The 14,661-nt window shown below is 39.4% G+C and overlaps 1 long non-coding RNA gene across 1 annotated transcript; it reads right to left on the bottom strand.

Moving 5' to 3' along the window:
- Window positions 1-981: 981 nt before the first annotated feature.
- LOC108424165 lies at window positions 982-6,992 on the bottom strand. The gene is made up of 4 exons (XR_001857608.2): window positions 6,794-6,992; window positions 5,234-5,332; window positions 4,106-4,280; window positions 982-2,543 (listed from the first exon to the last, which is right to left on the bottom strand). It is a non-coding gene; the product is annotated as an uncharacterized LOC108424165 (long non-coding RNA).
- Between the last annotated feature and the right edge of the window lie 7,669 nt (window positions 6,993-14,661).

The following is a 14,661-nucleotide window of genomic DNA, read 5'->3' as shown; positions in this document are numbered from 1 at the left end:
GAGTTTTTGATCCAGTTACAAGGTATAGATATAATGTTCCAGGTGGTTGCTTGGATGCAAGCTCACGGAAGTGTACATGTAAGAGGTATAAGGCTAGACCCAAATATTCAATTATTGAGTGGGTATCCGGAACGGGTAAGTTTTCCTCTTTTAACTCTGGGATTCGGATTTTTTTTTAACCAAATGTAGGCCATCAATAAATGCATCCTGCAAAACACAGTAACAGTCACAATTCTTGGGAAAAACTTAGATGAATCGAAGTTTCAATCCATGGAGCAGGTTTTTTTGGGGGTTTTATTTTATTTTGCTGGAAACGGCACCAAACCCAGCGAGCATAAACCCAGTCGCTCCAGCACTAAAAGCTAACACAGCCCCCTGCTCAGTCCAGAAAACCCACCACTCCACCCCCACACTGGCTCTTTACTATAAAAGGTCCCTGTATGAATAACCCTGAAATAGTCCAACATAAACATTTCTTCTCTTCAAAAACTGGCCTACTCACAGCACAGTGTGGCGACATGACAATGTTTTGTCAACGCATTCTTGCGCCATATTTCTAATTTTTAATTGCACTGTTAAAATGTGGAACTTAACATCATTTCTGCTCGGGCGCTTAACATCCTGATAAGCAGTGAATGTCACGTTAATGCAGTGCTAGACCTCATATATACCTACTAGGGCCGTGGGCTGCAATGCATGTACCTCCGGTTAGACCACCTCTGTGAAATGCTGGTTAACCCTTGCGACCACTGTGCTGTTACACCCCCTTGCCCGCCGCTAAGAGAGGCTAGCGGGCCTGACACATGGAGCAAAGCTGCGCTGTGAGTGCAGCAGTGCTCTACGAGTGAGTGGAGAAACAATAATGTAGCCTACAGCACAGAATAATAGGAAGAGCTTTGTCAAGTCAACTTAAATCATAAATCATTGTTTTATCCACTATTATTTCGATCAAATATATAAAATGAATCAAAAGAAAATAAGTTTGGATTAATGTGATGCTTTTATTGCAAATAAAACTTTATTTTAAGCATCATACTCAAATTGAGCAGCTGCACAGCAGAAAAAAAATATATACAGTACAATACATAAAATGTGTTAATGTACAAACTGGAATGCAAAAGCGACATCACTAGTATTAAAATTCTATCAGTGGATAACAAATGATAAAATTCACCACTACAAAAAGGTCTAATGGGGTATCAAACTATCTGCAAGAGTTACACAAGGATTATGAAAGATTTGCAACTGCAAACAAACAGTGATCAATGAAGTGTCTATAAAATTGTGTAGGGAGCATGAAGAGTACAAGTGGTTAAAAACGGAGTTGGCATAAAATGGTGCAAAATGTAGTGACGGCAATGTAGTGCTTCAACCATGTCGATACATACTGTGCAATGATTTTGCTTATGGACTGGGGGACTATGGGACACAAACACCTCAATCTCATGCATTCTTAAACCGAAAAAAAAGATCCTGTTAAGACAGAGCAAAACGTTAAATGAATGTAGTAATGCTATCATTACACACATCACAAAACTAGCACTTAAATGGCAAAAACCTGTTCCAGCAGTATGTCTACCAAAAACAATACAAGGGAAACCTTACCGAATTTCAAGTACCCAAGTGTAGAAAGACCTGATTACTTTGACCCATAAAACAAGCCAATGATCAGTAATAATGTCCTTAAATGTCTCACTCTGCTGAGACTTAAGACTATCAAAGCTAAAACAAGTGTTTGGATTTGAATGGACTCACTATTCAAACAGAACTATCCCTCATATTGTTGGAAGCCTACTGTTGAATCAAGTTACTTGTGCACCATTGAAATACCTTGCTCAAAGTGGTCTGTCTTGAGTGGCACAATAACATTTTCATCACATTCAGAAATGGCAGACGTTATCTTTCACAGGTTTGAAAATCAGCTTCACCTACCAAAGCCATAACCTACATCTTAACATCTTCTGGTATGGAAGGAATGTCACTATAACCACTCAATTCAAAGTCACAACAATCAACTTCAGAAAATAAAGCACTGAGAATTACATCAGGGCTACATGTTGTGAAATTTGTCTCAAATGTTTCTACCAGCTTTAATTTGAACAGTGACGTTTGGCACCACAAAGTGGTCAATGTACACGGAATACATGGGTGTTTGTGTGTGTGTGTATAATGTACTTGTGCGCAAATGGACGTCTAATTTGTGTGCCTGTCTGAATGCTGCTAATATGACCCTTTGTATGCTTGGTGGGGGAAGAGGACTAGAAGGGGTTCCAGAGCGAGTATGTGGATTATGTGGACATTTGCAGGTGACCTGAGGGCAGGAGAAGGCGGATGTAGACGTCAGAAGCCTGATGGGGTGAGAATGTTCATATCTCGGTGCTTGAGTTTGTGGGGGGCTGGTTTTTTCCCCTCCACAGCTGCTACATCCACCTTGGCAGACTTTAAGTTGGCTGGATCTTCAACCATGAGGTTTACTTGGGTCTTGATACCATCCAGAGTTGTTGACTTCTGAACTCCGAAATACGACTGCAGACTGAATCCCCCTGAGAACAGGCGTATAGTAAGGATTAATAGATAAGACAGTCAATGTTTTTCAGCAAGACACCAACTGAATATGACAAATACATAACTATAAAAAAAATTATTCTTTTTTTAAATACTATATTGAAAACGAGGTTTCTTCCACTATGTACAGCAGACGCCCCTTGTCAAATCTGTTTTTTTGATCAAAAGTTTTGTTGATCTTTCAAGTGAAAATAAGCACACATCCTGTACAGCAGGGGTTCTCAATCTTAGTGCTGGTGACCCACCACTATGCATTGTTGTGATTGGTCTCAGTGAGCACACCTGGTACAGCTCATTAACAAATTGACAAGAACCTAATTGGCTGGGTGAGCTGTGTAAAGTAGGGAAACTACAAAGATGTGCAGAGCAAAGGCCTCGTCAGGACTGGGATTGGGAACCCCTGCTCTACAGAAAGCTATTGCTGCACATTTTGGGCCTGTTTACATCTTCAGCATGGGTTCTCATGATAAGATCACGTTCAGATTTTACCTGACTGCTTGACTACATGTAAACACGCCCAAGCATGCATTGCGAGCAGACTACAATCAAACCACCTTTGGAGATGGTCAGATACATCTTTCGGTTACATTCGGTTACTCAGCTGTGTAAACTGAACACATTTTGTTATCTGTACAGGCACGTTAGTTAAAAGGGTAAATGGAAACTGGTCAAAGTATATCACTGGACATTCTACAGCAGAATGTAATCTGAAAAAGTTTTTTTTTTTTTTAAACACAATTACTGCTTATTTACTGAATTTAACTTATTTTTACCCCAAATATGTTAAACAAATAAACAGAAACTAAGCACCAAAATCTTTTTAGAAAAATGCCTCATTTAAGTTTCTTCCCTGAACTTATTTTCACTTCTTTTCGATCAACACAACTTGATTAGACCAAGGGTGTCCAATCTTTTGCTTACAGGTGTACGTCTTAGCCTAAAAGAAGTGGATTCATTTTTGTAAGTGCTTCACTACCTGCATGAAATCACTCGTTATACTGTTAATTCATTATTTTAAATACATTAACTTTTACTAAAAATTATTACTAACATCAAAAGGTAATTTTACATGTTTTAATTCAGTGTTTCAAGTATCTGGGAACAATAACAAAATATTAAATAACACTGTAATTATTCCTTTACAATCATCTAAGCCATCATCAAGATTTAATCACTTTTGAAAGCAAATAATCTCTGGATATCAATTTTATTGGAACTTTATCATTACAGAATCACCTACAGCTCTGTTATTCGCTCTGGAATAAAATTTTAGTTCTACAGCCTCTGATTAATATTTGAAACAAAGTTGCACAAGACTATTATACTGGAATTATTATTTATTTATTTATTTTTACATTTATCTGCAAACAAATTGGACATATATATTTTAATATAGTGTTGAAGGACCCCCCCCCTTTACATTAAATGTAAGTATAATACTATGTACCACGTTTCACATATTTTTAACTGAGAGGACGAACTCACAATTATAATATAATAGCTGCCTATGTTAAAATTGAAAGAACATGAGAATTGTCACCAGGATTGCTGGAGTCAGACCCCGGGTCCGTGGGGGATTTCTGCACGACGGGACGCACCCCAAAAAGGCTCCATCGATCCAATCCACGTCCTCCACCTTCATTGCCACCCATGACTGTTGATGTCACTGTTGATGTCAGATACAATGTAGCACAGGACTCCGGCTAAAAGAGATCCTGTTACAGAGAAAAATACAGAATAATTTCTCTCTCGTTCAGCTAAAGTGCATCAGAATGACGTTCTGTAGACTCGGGCCAGACTGAGCAACTGCCTTTCACTTTAAAACATGACTGCAACAGCAGCTAGACAGTACAAAATATACAGAACATCACTTCTTTAGAATGTTTTGGTGAAAAAGAAGTGCTACCTCTCCATTACTGAACTTTTAGTAATGTTTTATCAGGAACTTGTGGAGCCATCAACTACTTCACTGCCTCTTTTAAACCCTGCACCTCACTACCAAGCAGTTAGTGGGTGGGGTGGCACACAGTTTGTGTGATAAGCTGCAGTCTTAGGCCCAATTTACACCAGGCATTAACATGAATCCGGGGGAAGAACTAACATTAACAATATACAATAGGTCTTAAAGACATGATACGATCACAGTGGAGATGAAATCAGCTGCACATTAATTTGTTCAAATGTTCGGTTAGTAATCCATGCGTTCTAAACTGCTGCACTGATATGAGCAAGGACTCCCTCTGGAACTTTCTGTCTAACAGAAAACGCAGTGAGAGACTGACATTGCAAACATGCATGGTCCCCTTCCTTCAGCCACAAAACTCAATGTTATGTGATTTGCAATGCAAAAATCAACACTAGGCCTTTTAAACCACTTAACAACGTGTGGACCTTCACTTTAATTCTTCACTCTCATATCGACCTAAATTACATGTGGGTTTCATATAAATTACTAATCTCACAGTACGCAGTAAACAGTTCAAAGTAGTTTTTCTCAAGACTGGCTACTAAATAAAAAGCCTACAATTAAGGTGTTTAACAAAGAAAAGGAAAATGACTTAATTATTTATTTACTCTCAAGCATTACATTCCGCACAAGTGCAAATAATTCAAAACTTTCAGGAACTCAAGTCAAATAATTGCTGTAAACAAAAACGACGAGTCTCACCTGGGATTGAACTTTGGGGGATTTGGGGAACGAGACAGAGGTGAAAGGTGCTGATGTTAGAAGCCAGTCCTCAAAGTCCCCAATAATCATCTTCAACTTCTAAAAAAAACAAAAGTAAGAAAAACAGTCAAATCACATTCACTGAACTTCTAGAAATCTCACAATGCCTCACTAAAAACGAAATGCATAAGCATAAAAAGACAAACATAAAAATGTGCACTTGATTTTGCTGAAACACGCCACATTTAAGCTAAAAAAAGAGCAACTAAAAGTGTATTTTGACTGGAGTGCTCACACTTTTGCACACGACTGTACATAACATATACTGTGAATCAGCTTAACATTCTGAATCAGCTTAATATTTACAGTTAAACTTGGATAAAGGGGACCTAAATATCTGAACAATTAGATCAGTAATCAGCCAAAAAACTTAAATCAATAAATGAAATAAACTGATTGTCAAGGCTAAGTTTATAAACTTAATGCAATGTAACGTAAGGACTAAAGAAATTAACCTTCGGCTACCTGTCTAACTAAAAAAAAGGCTAAAGGGGAATGCCACCAATATTTTTAAAATTTGCACAATTTCTTCACTGTGATGTGAAAGTCAGAACTGGATGCAAAATGGTTAACTATAGAAAAACGCATAGACTCAGATTTCTTTACAGTTATGAATCGCCATGTCAACAACACAAATATAGCCATTTTATTTACTATCCGTCTTAGCTTTTATATCAAATGTTGACGATGGTGGTCAATCTGAAAAAATACGTCTTCTTCATGAACAAATTTGCCTTATTTAGGCCTGCTTGTACCTCTCCGCAGTCAACCTTCACCACAAATCCACAGTAAAGCACTCACTCAGGCAGACACCAGGCAGCGTATTCATAACCATTTAGCATAATTACTTTCTGTGAGGGGCATAGAGCTTATAAGCTACTGTCTGGTTACTATCCCCACCACTGCGAACAATTCTGACCGAGCAAGGTTAGAACGGAGCATTGCACAATAAACCGCTCTGGATCGCTGTTTACATCTTTAAGTCTAAATCACTCAGAAATTCTGAAAATATGGTGGCATTCCCCTTTCACGTAACATTACATGCGGTCTGCTAACTACTAAGCAGGAATCGTACGCAGTAACAGTTTAAGTAATAGTTAACTAGTATGCATTAATAGTTAAATAGGCTGATATTTAACATTAATTGTTTGTTTGTATACTTTAGTATTTGTGCACTTCGGTTAAGGTATGATAGAAAACTGAAAGCAAGTGATGCCGACGTTGCTGTGTTATCTCAGGGCTGGCAGCAGGAGCCCGGTCCTCCATATCTAGCTAACGTTATCGCGAGGCACAAGTTGGCGACCTTTTCGACAGCTTCTGTTCGAATTTTCCCGTTACACCTTAAATAATGCAATAGTTAGCACCTCGGGCGTTATATTGCTAACTAACTGCTGCACCATTTAAGGTGGAACGTGGAAATTCGAACTGGAAGCCAACTGCCGAGCAGGGCAGCTTTACGTAAACAGGGCCCGATCAGCCCGACAAGGCAGCACAGCTTACCTTTTAAACTGCAGATTTCTGTTACGGTCCATCCCAAACGGGTCTTTTATTCTGTCCATGTTTCAAATCTATTCTTTCGTTATCGATCAAGTTAAGTCCACTTGCCCTATTTCTAAATGATCTGCCGTTGTTTTTGAACTGCCCGAGACCTCTCACTGCTGGACACACTGCAAACTGGCTCAAACTGGTTCACTTCCTCTTAGCGCTGCACTCGCTTTCAAAGTAAAAGCCCTATATAGCAACTTTTAAATTGATATTTTACGATTCATATTCACATGTATTTACTTAGATTAATATTTTAGTCTAATACCTGTTTTTCATGTGTTATCAATATCAAAATGTTTATGGCAAGAATGTGTTGGGTGTTTCGTCTGGTCAGAGGAAAGAAGACAAGGAAAGTTGGTGGTGGAATGAGGAAGTCCAGGAGAGTATTCAGAAGAAGAGTGTGGATATGGTATGTGATATGATATGTAGGTATGGAGATGTTTAGGAGAGAAGGCAGTGGACTTTTTAACCAGGTTGTTTAACAAAATCCTGGAGAGTGAGAGGATGCCTGATGAGTGGAGAAGAAGTGTACTGGTCCCCCATTTAAGAACAAGGGTGATGTGCAGAGCTGCAGTAACTACAGAGGTATAAGGTTGATGAGCCACACCATGAAGGTATGGGAAAGAGTTGTTGAAGCAAGGCTAAGGCGAGAGGTCCAGATCAGTGAGCAGCAGTTTGGTTTCATGCCCAGAAAGAGTACCACAGATTCAATATTTACATTGAGAGTGTTGGTGGAGAAGTACAGAGAAGGTCAGAAGGAGCTACAATGTGTTTTGTGGATCTAGAGAAGGCATATGATAGGGTGCCAAGACAGGAACTGTGGTACTGTATGAGGAAGTCAGGTGTAGCTGAAAAGTATGTTAGGGTGGTGCAGGACATGTATGAGGATAGTGAGACAGTGGTGAGGTGTGCAGTTGGAGTGACAAATGGTTTCAAGGTGAAGGTAGGGTTACATCAGGGATCAGCTTTGAGCCCCTTCTTATTTGCAATGGTGATGGACAGGTTGACAGATGAGGTCAGGCAGGAGGCTCCATGGACCATGATGTTTGCAGATGACATTGTAATCTGTGGTGAGAGTAGAGAGCAGGTGGAAGAGAATCTGGAGAGGTGGAGGTTTGCACTGGAGAGGAGAGGAATGAAGGACAGTAGAGATAAGACGGAATACATGTGTGTGAATGAGAGGGAGGCAGGTGGAAAGGTGAAGATGCAAGGAGTAGAGGTCATAAAGGTGGATGACTTCAAATATCTTGGGTCAACCATCCAGAGCAATGGACAGTGCAAAAAAGAGGTGGGGAAGAGGGTGCAGGCAGGATGGAGTGGGTGGAGACGGATGTCAGGGCTGATGTGTGACAGAAGGATAGCAGCAAGAGTGAAAGGGAAGGTTTACAAGACAGTAGTCCGTCCTGCTATGATGGATGGTTTGGAGACTGTGGCTCTGTCTAAAAGACAGGAGGCTGAGCTGGAGGTGGCGCAGATGAAGATGCTGAGATTTTCGTTGGGAGTAACAAGGATGGACAAGATTAGAAATGAGCAGATCAGAGGGACAGTGAAGGTGGAGCAGTTTGGAGATAAAGCCAGAGAGGCCAGGTTGAGATGGTTTGGACATGTGTTGAGGAGGAATAGTGGATATATTGGGCAAAGAATGTTGGAGATGGAGCTGCCGGGTAGGAGCAGAAGAGGTAGACCTCAGAGAAGGTTTATGGACATGTGGTGAAGGTGGACATGGAGATGGTTGGTGTGAAAGTAGAGGAGGCAATGGATAAGGCAAGATGGAGGCAGATGATCCACTGTGGCGACCCCTAAAGGGAGCAGCCGAAAGAAGAAGAAGAAGACACATTATTATAATGTGCACATAATTTTGATTTACTTTGTTTTATTCATATTTATGCTTTTAAATTTTGTTTATTTAGTCTGTATGAGAATTGCTTTCATGACCTGGTCTGGGAATAGCTTTTTTTTCTTGAACTAGTTATATAAACACTAAATTTAATTTAATGAAAGGTACAAACTGTACTTTGTAATCTGTATATCTATTATTTATTTAATTCAATATAATAAACTTGGTTGTAGGTATTCAGAGTTTTTCATTACTGATTTTTTAATGAATGGTTCTTATTCATCTGCACGAGCACTACTGATTAAAATAGTTTTATTGACCTATACAAATGTATTTTATGTATGTTCGCATGTATGTACATGTCCAAAAGTTTGTAGACATTCATTCTTTGTTTCTTTGAAATCAAGAGTGGTTGTCCATTTATTTCTGTAGTAACAGGATCTACTCTTCTGTGAAGGTTTTACGCTAGATGTTGAAACATTGCTGTGAGGATGTGATTGCAATCAGCCACAAGAGTATTAGAGAGGTCAGGTACTGATGTTGGATAATCAGTTCTGGATCATGCCAACTCATCCTGAAAGTAATGGATGGAGCTCCTTCACTCCAGAGAACACAGTTCCACCACTCCACAGCCCAATGCTGGGGGGCTTTATGCCCCTCTAGCTAATACTTGACAATGAGCATGGTTAGCTTAGGTTCATGCTTAGTGCTGCTCCCATTTTACTGTCAGTGCTTTTCTCTAGAAATTATACTGTAGAAATATACAAGCTGTGAGCACCTGACAAACATATGTGTCAGCTGGAGAACAAGAACTTAAGGAGTTGAATTCAGTGTTAATTGGAAACAAGCTGATCTCTGCAGGCAGAGGGCCTGAGCTTGACACTCATTTGGAAGTTAATGCTGAAGTGGAATACAAAACTCAAGGAGCTTTTTGGTGAAATCACCAGCAGAGGGAGCTTTTCAACTCCATAGAGGTGAAGTGAATGCTCTTGGTGCCCACTGTCGTCTCTCCTAGCCACAAACAAATCTCATTGGGGGAATTGGGGCGTGAGAGACAGCTTGCTGGATCCGCACTCTGCAGACATCACACACATATAACCGTACAGATCCACAAACAACAACAAGTTCTTCTAGCTACAGATGTATATCAACACGCTGATCTAAGTGAGGATCTCTTGCTCGTGTGTGTTTGAGAATAGCCCTTGTGTCCTTATAGACAAACATCAGCATAAGCATGGATGCTCATATCCACAAATTCAAATTCACAGGTGTTCTGCTCATATGAATGCATGCCTCGGATGGATTTGGTAACATCATTTAGGATTAGGATTATCTTCAGAAGACACCATAGCTAGCCAAGTTGATTATTCTTGCATACATATGTATTCGGTTAAATTCAATTGAAATTCAGATGAAAAGAGGGCTGCAGCTTCACCAAAAATGGCAGAAGGAGGAAAACATACTTGGTGTAAGTGTAGAGAGAGACAGAGAAGAGTCAGCATATGCAGAACCTAATATCTCCAAAATGGTAACTTTACAGGAGAAGGAAAAAAAACACTTTATTTTTAATGTAAGTCAATGGAACCAGACGTCTTTCCAAGTCATTTTGGGCCATTTATTTTGGACCATTCATCATTAAATTCATTTACAACGTAAAGGCCAACAAGCATTTTCAAATTATGTCAAAAACTGAAAAATGACAAAAATGGAGATACAAGGTTTTGTTCTGACAACAGCGATATATACTTTTTTGGAATAGGGTGTATATATATATATATATATACACACACAAACACAAACACACACACACACACATATATGTATGTACTTTTTTGAAAGTTAGGACGCTGCACAAAATGTAAATAAAAAATGAAAAAAATTGAAAATCATTTAAATCCTATATTTAAAAATGGTACATACAACAATCAAATGTTGAAACTGAGAAATTTTATTGTTTTTTTTTTTTAATATGTGCCCATTTTGAATAAGATGTCAACGACTCTGTAACCATTTGGGATCTGAGGAAAGGTTTGAAAGTGAAATGTTTTCCATTCTGGTTTGATATAGGATTTCAGCAGCTCATCAGTTCAGGGTCTCCTTTGTAGTTTTTTTTTCATTTCATAATGTGCCAAATGTTATCAGTGGCTGACACGTCTGGACTACAGGCAGGCCAGTTTGGACTCTTTTAATACCGAGCAATACTGTACATGGTGTGTTTTGATATTGACTTGCTGAAATAATCAAGCCCTTCCCTGAAAAAAAAAACATCAAGGCAGCATATATTGCCAAAACATGTATATATCATTCATCATTAATGTCTTCACAGATGTGCATGTCATGAATACCATGTGCACTGATGCACCGCTATACCATCATGAACACTGGCTTTTGAACTGTGTGCTGATAATGAGCTGAGTTACTTTTAGCCCAGATGACACCATGTCCATGATTTCCAAAAGCATTTCTGGATCATATTTATGTACCGTTTCTTCTTTTAACTTGCATTTGTGGATTCAGCGACAAACTGTTGTTTTTTAGAAGTGTTCCTGAGCACATGCACTGATTTCTACTATAGAATCATCTTTACTACAGTGCCGTCTGAGGGCCCAAAGATCATGGCCAGCAAATACTGTTTTTTAGCCTTGTCTCTTGCATACAGAGATTTCTGCAGATTCTCTAAACCCTTTAATGATATTATGTACCATGGATGATGAAAACCCAAAGTTCTTTGCTATTTTATGTTGAAAAACATTTTCTTTAATTCTTGCACTATTTGGTCATGCAGTCTTCTACTCATTGGTGAACCCCTACCAAATGTACATACACTCACTGGCCACTTTATTAGGTACACACTGCTAATCAGCCAATCGCACGGCAGCAACTCAGTGCATTAAGGCATGTAGAGGTGGTCAAGACAACTTGCTGAAGTACGAACCGAGCATCAGAATGGGGAGAAAGGTGATTTAAGTGACTTTGAACATGGTGTGGTTGTTGGTGCCAGACGGGTTTGTGTGAGTATTTCAGAAACTGCTGATCTACTGAGATTTTCACACACAGCCATCTCTAGGGTTTACAGAGAACGGTCCAAAAAAGAGAAAGTATCCAGTGAGCGGCAGTTGTGTGGACGAAAATGCCTTGTTGATGTAAGAGGTCAGAGGAGAATGGGCAGACTGGTTCGAGATGATAGAAAGGCAACAGTAACTCAAATAACCAACCAACATCTCTGAGGAACGTTTCCAACACCTTTTTAAAGAATTAAGGCAGTTCTGAAGGCAAAAGGGGGTCCAACCTTTTACTAGAAAGGTGTACTGACAACAGGTCAGTAATATGATTACAGAAATCTGCAGGGATACTTTTCCACATCTCCAAAGTTTAGTCTTAGAAGTTGGTTGCATTTTCGGCTGATCCACATCACAAAAAGTTTTAGGATAAATTTCCTTTGTTTCTGTCCATGTCCTTTTATCTGTGATGGCTTTTTGGCAGCTAGACATCATTTTAGACCCACAGTTCTCCATTGACTTACTTAATGGGCCATTTTGACTGGAAATTTAAATAACGTACTGTGTGTGGAGCTTCATATTGAGTGTGCTGGGCTGATATATTTAGTAAAACATTGTGAGTGACAGTGCGCATGTGAGTGCATCCAGCAGTCAAACAAAATCAAATTAACAGCCATCTACCCAACACTGATGGCTATTACACTCGGGTCATCAGAGTCAGAGAGAGCGCCGTGTCTGTTTTTGTGTTTAAGTGCTCCGGGGTTCTGCAATCCATAAGCACTTTGTTCTTAAACAGAGCGCGAAGCTGATTCCATTTGAACCTCTTCGTGCACACGCAGACTGTTAAAGCTAGAAGCCTTTCCCCCTGTGAACACCTTCATAAATCCAGCAGCGGGGATTAATTTCTGCATCAGATCGGCCTGTAGCTGGTTAATTAAGTCCATTGAACGTTAATTAAACAACAGTGGTGCTCTCCAAATATTTAAGCGCTCCTTTGATTTCAGCATTTTCATTACCGTTCAGCCTCATTCGCACTGTCCTTTTTCTGTCCTTGAAGCACATTAGAGGCTTCAACACAGGTTACGTGTTGTTTCTCTTGCCCGGCCCCCACGTTCATGACTCTTTTTGGTTTACAGTGCACAGATGGATTTTGGAAATGATTACATATCTGGATCAAATGCAAACTCTGAAATATTTTTAGACATTTTTCCCCCCAGAATTTCTGACATCTTTGACAAATAAAAGACGAAAAAAAGTTTTTGAGCTAAAATCACATTCCATTTTTCTTTGTTCCAAATACATTAAATGGGAACATTTTGAATATATTTTGTCAAATGCAAACAAAGTGGCTCAGACTGGTTTGAAGTGAAATGCTCCAGTGTAGAGAAACTTATAAACTCACAATTGTTCATGGTGATGGTTATAGGAACCGGATGTCTATAGTGTTAGTGCCTTTAAAAGCTCCCTCTCAGAATGTGTTTACATGAAATGTTTACACCCTATATGTTGACTGATGACTAAATATTTTAATTTTAATTTTTAATAGTACCTTCTCTGTGAGGGTCCTAGGGGTCCTGACCACTGAAAAACGGTAAAAGGGGGCTAACAAAGTATCAGAGAAACAGATGGACTACAGTCTGTAACTGTAGAACTACAAAGTGCACCTATATAGTAAGAGGAGATGTTATGCCTGATCGGTGTATAACTAAACATACAAGAACTGAGTGAATGGTATTGAGTTTGCATTAACTGTGTATGTATGTGGTAGACACACAAAATGTACATCAAATAAACAAAATATCCCATTTTCACAGTGTATAAACACCCACAACACTTGCTTTGGCCATATTCAAAGTAAGATACTGGAATACAATGTTTTTAAAGGCTATTCCAAACAGCGAAGTGCATTAGACAAGCATTTTTGCTATTTTCCTACCTTCAAATTTGCTTTTGTATGATGCATTTCTATTTTCAATACATTCTGAAATATATTCTAGTGTCTGGAATGCATTTCAGCATGGACTGCAATGAATTTGATTATAAAAATACATGCCCATGTATTTCTGTTGCATATGGTTCACAATAGGAGAGACTTTAATGTAAAAAAGGTAATAGCTGCATATTTTCTGTTATTAACAACATCCACCACTTCAGAATCCATGCTAGTTCATTCCACTGGAATTATGAGACTGAATAATGTGGTGTTTGCACACGTTGGCCTTCATAGTTGTATAAAAAAAAGATGATTTGAATGCCTTTAATGACGTGCAGACGTCTCTGCGTCTGATTCATAAAACTTGCGCACGATGTGGGAACGAGCGGAGATTTGAGTGCAAATGGTGAACCGGGTTCAGTGCATGAAATCAAGCGCCAGCCTACTTACCAGCAGTTTTAGTAAGGAGCCAATCAGACAACAGCATTGTGATCAAGATTGTGAGTGTAGTCACGTACAGACATGTAACGTAACACGCACAGGCTCAAAATTAAGGATGTGTAGGTCTCAAACGCAAAATCAACATTGTACCGAACTGTATGAATCTCGAACTGTACCATGAGCCCTTCGAGCTTCGAGTACAGCTCGGCTTGACCCGCCATCCTTCAAGGCGCGTGGAAGACAAGCATCGAGAATGTTCTCTGTACTGGCACCCAAGTGGTGGAATGAACTCCCCCTGGCTGTCTGTACAGCAGAGTCTCTTGCTGTAACTGCTGTTCCTTTTTCTCTCTGTATCTACAGTGACTTTTTGTTTCTAGCAGTATCTGAGCTCAGGACTGTCTTTTTCTCTAACCTATTGGTAACTAGCAAAAATACTTTCTCTAGATAGACAAAGCGCTTCTTGTGAGTCTGCTAAATGCTGTAAATGTAAATGTACCGATGACGTGGCGCGCAATTACGCATTTGCACCAGAGAGGTCGCCAAATCCCCAAATCCTACATAGTGTTGCTTTAAACTATTGCACTCGAGCACTCTCACCAGATGTGAGTTAAAC

Source organism: Pygocentrus nattereri, chromosome 8 (assembly GCF_015220715.1).
Source record: "Pygocentrus nattereri isolate fPygNat1 chromosome 8, fPygNat1.pri, whole genome shotgun sequence".
NCBI lineage: Eukaryota > Metazoa > Chordata > Actinopteri > Characiformes > Serrasalmidae > Pygocentrus > Pygocentrus nattereri.
This window is presented reverse-complemented; position numbering and strand designations above follow the sequence as displayed.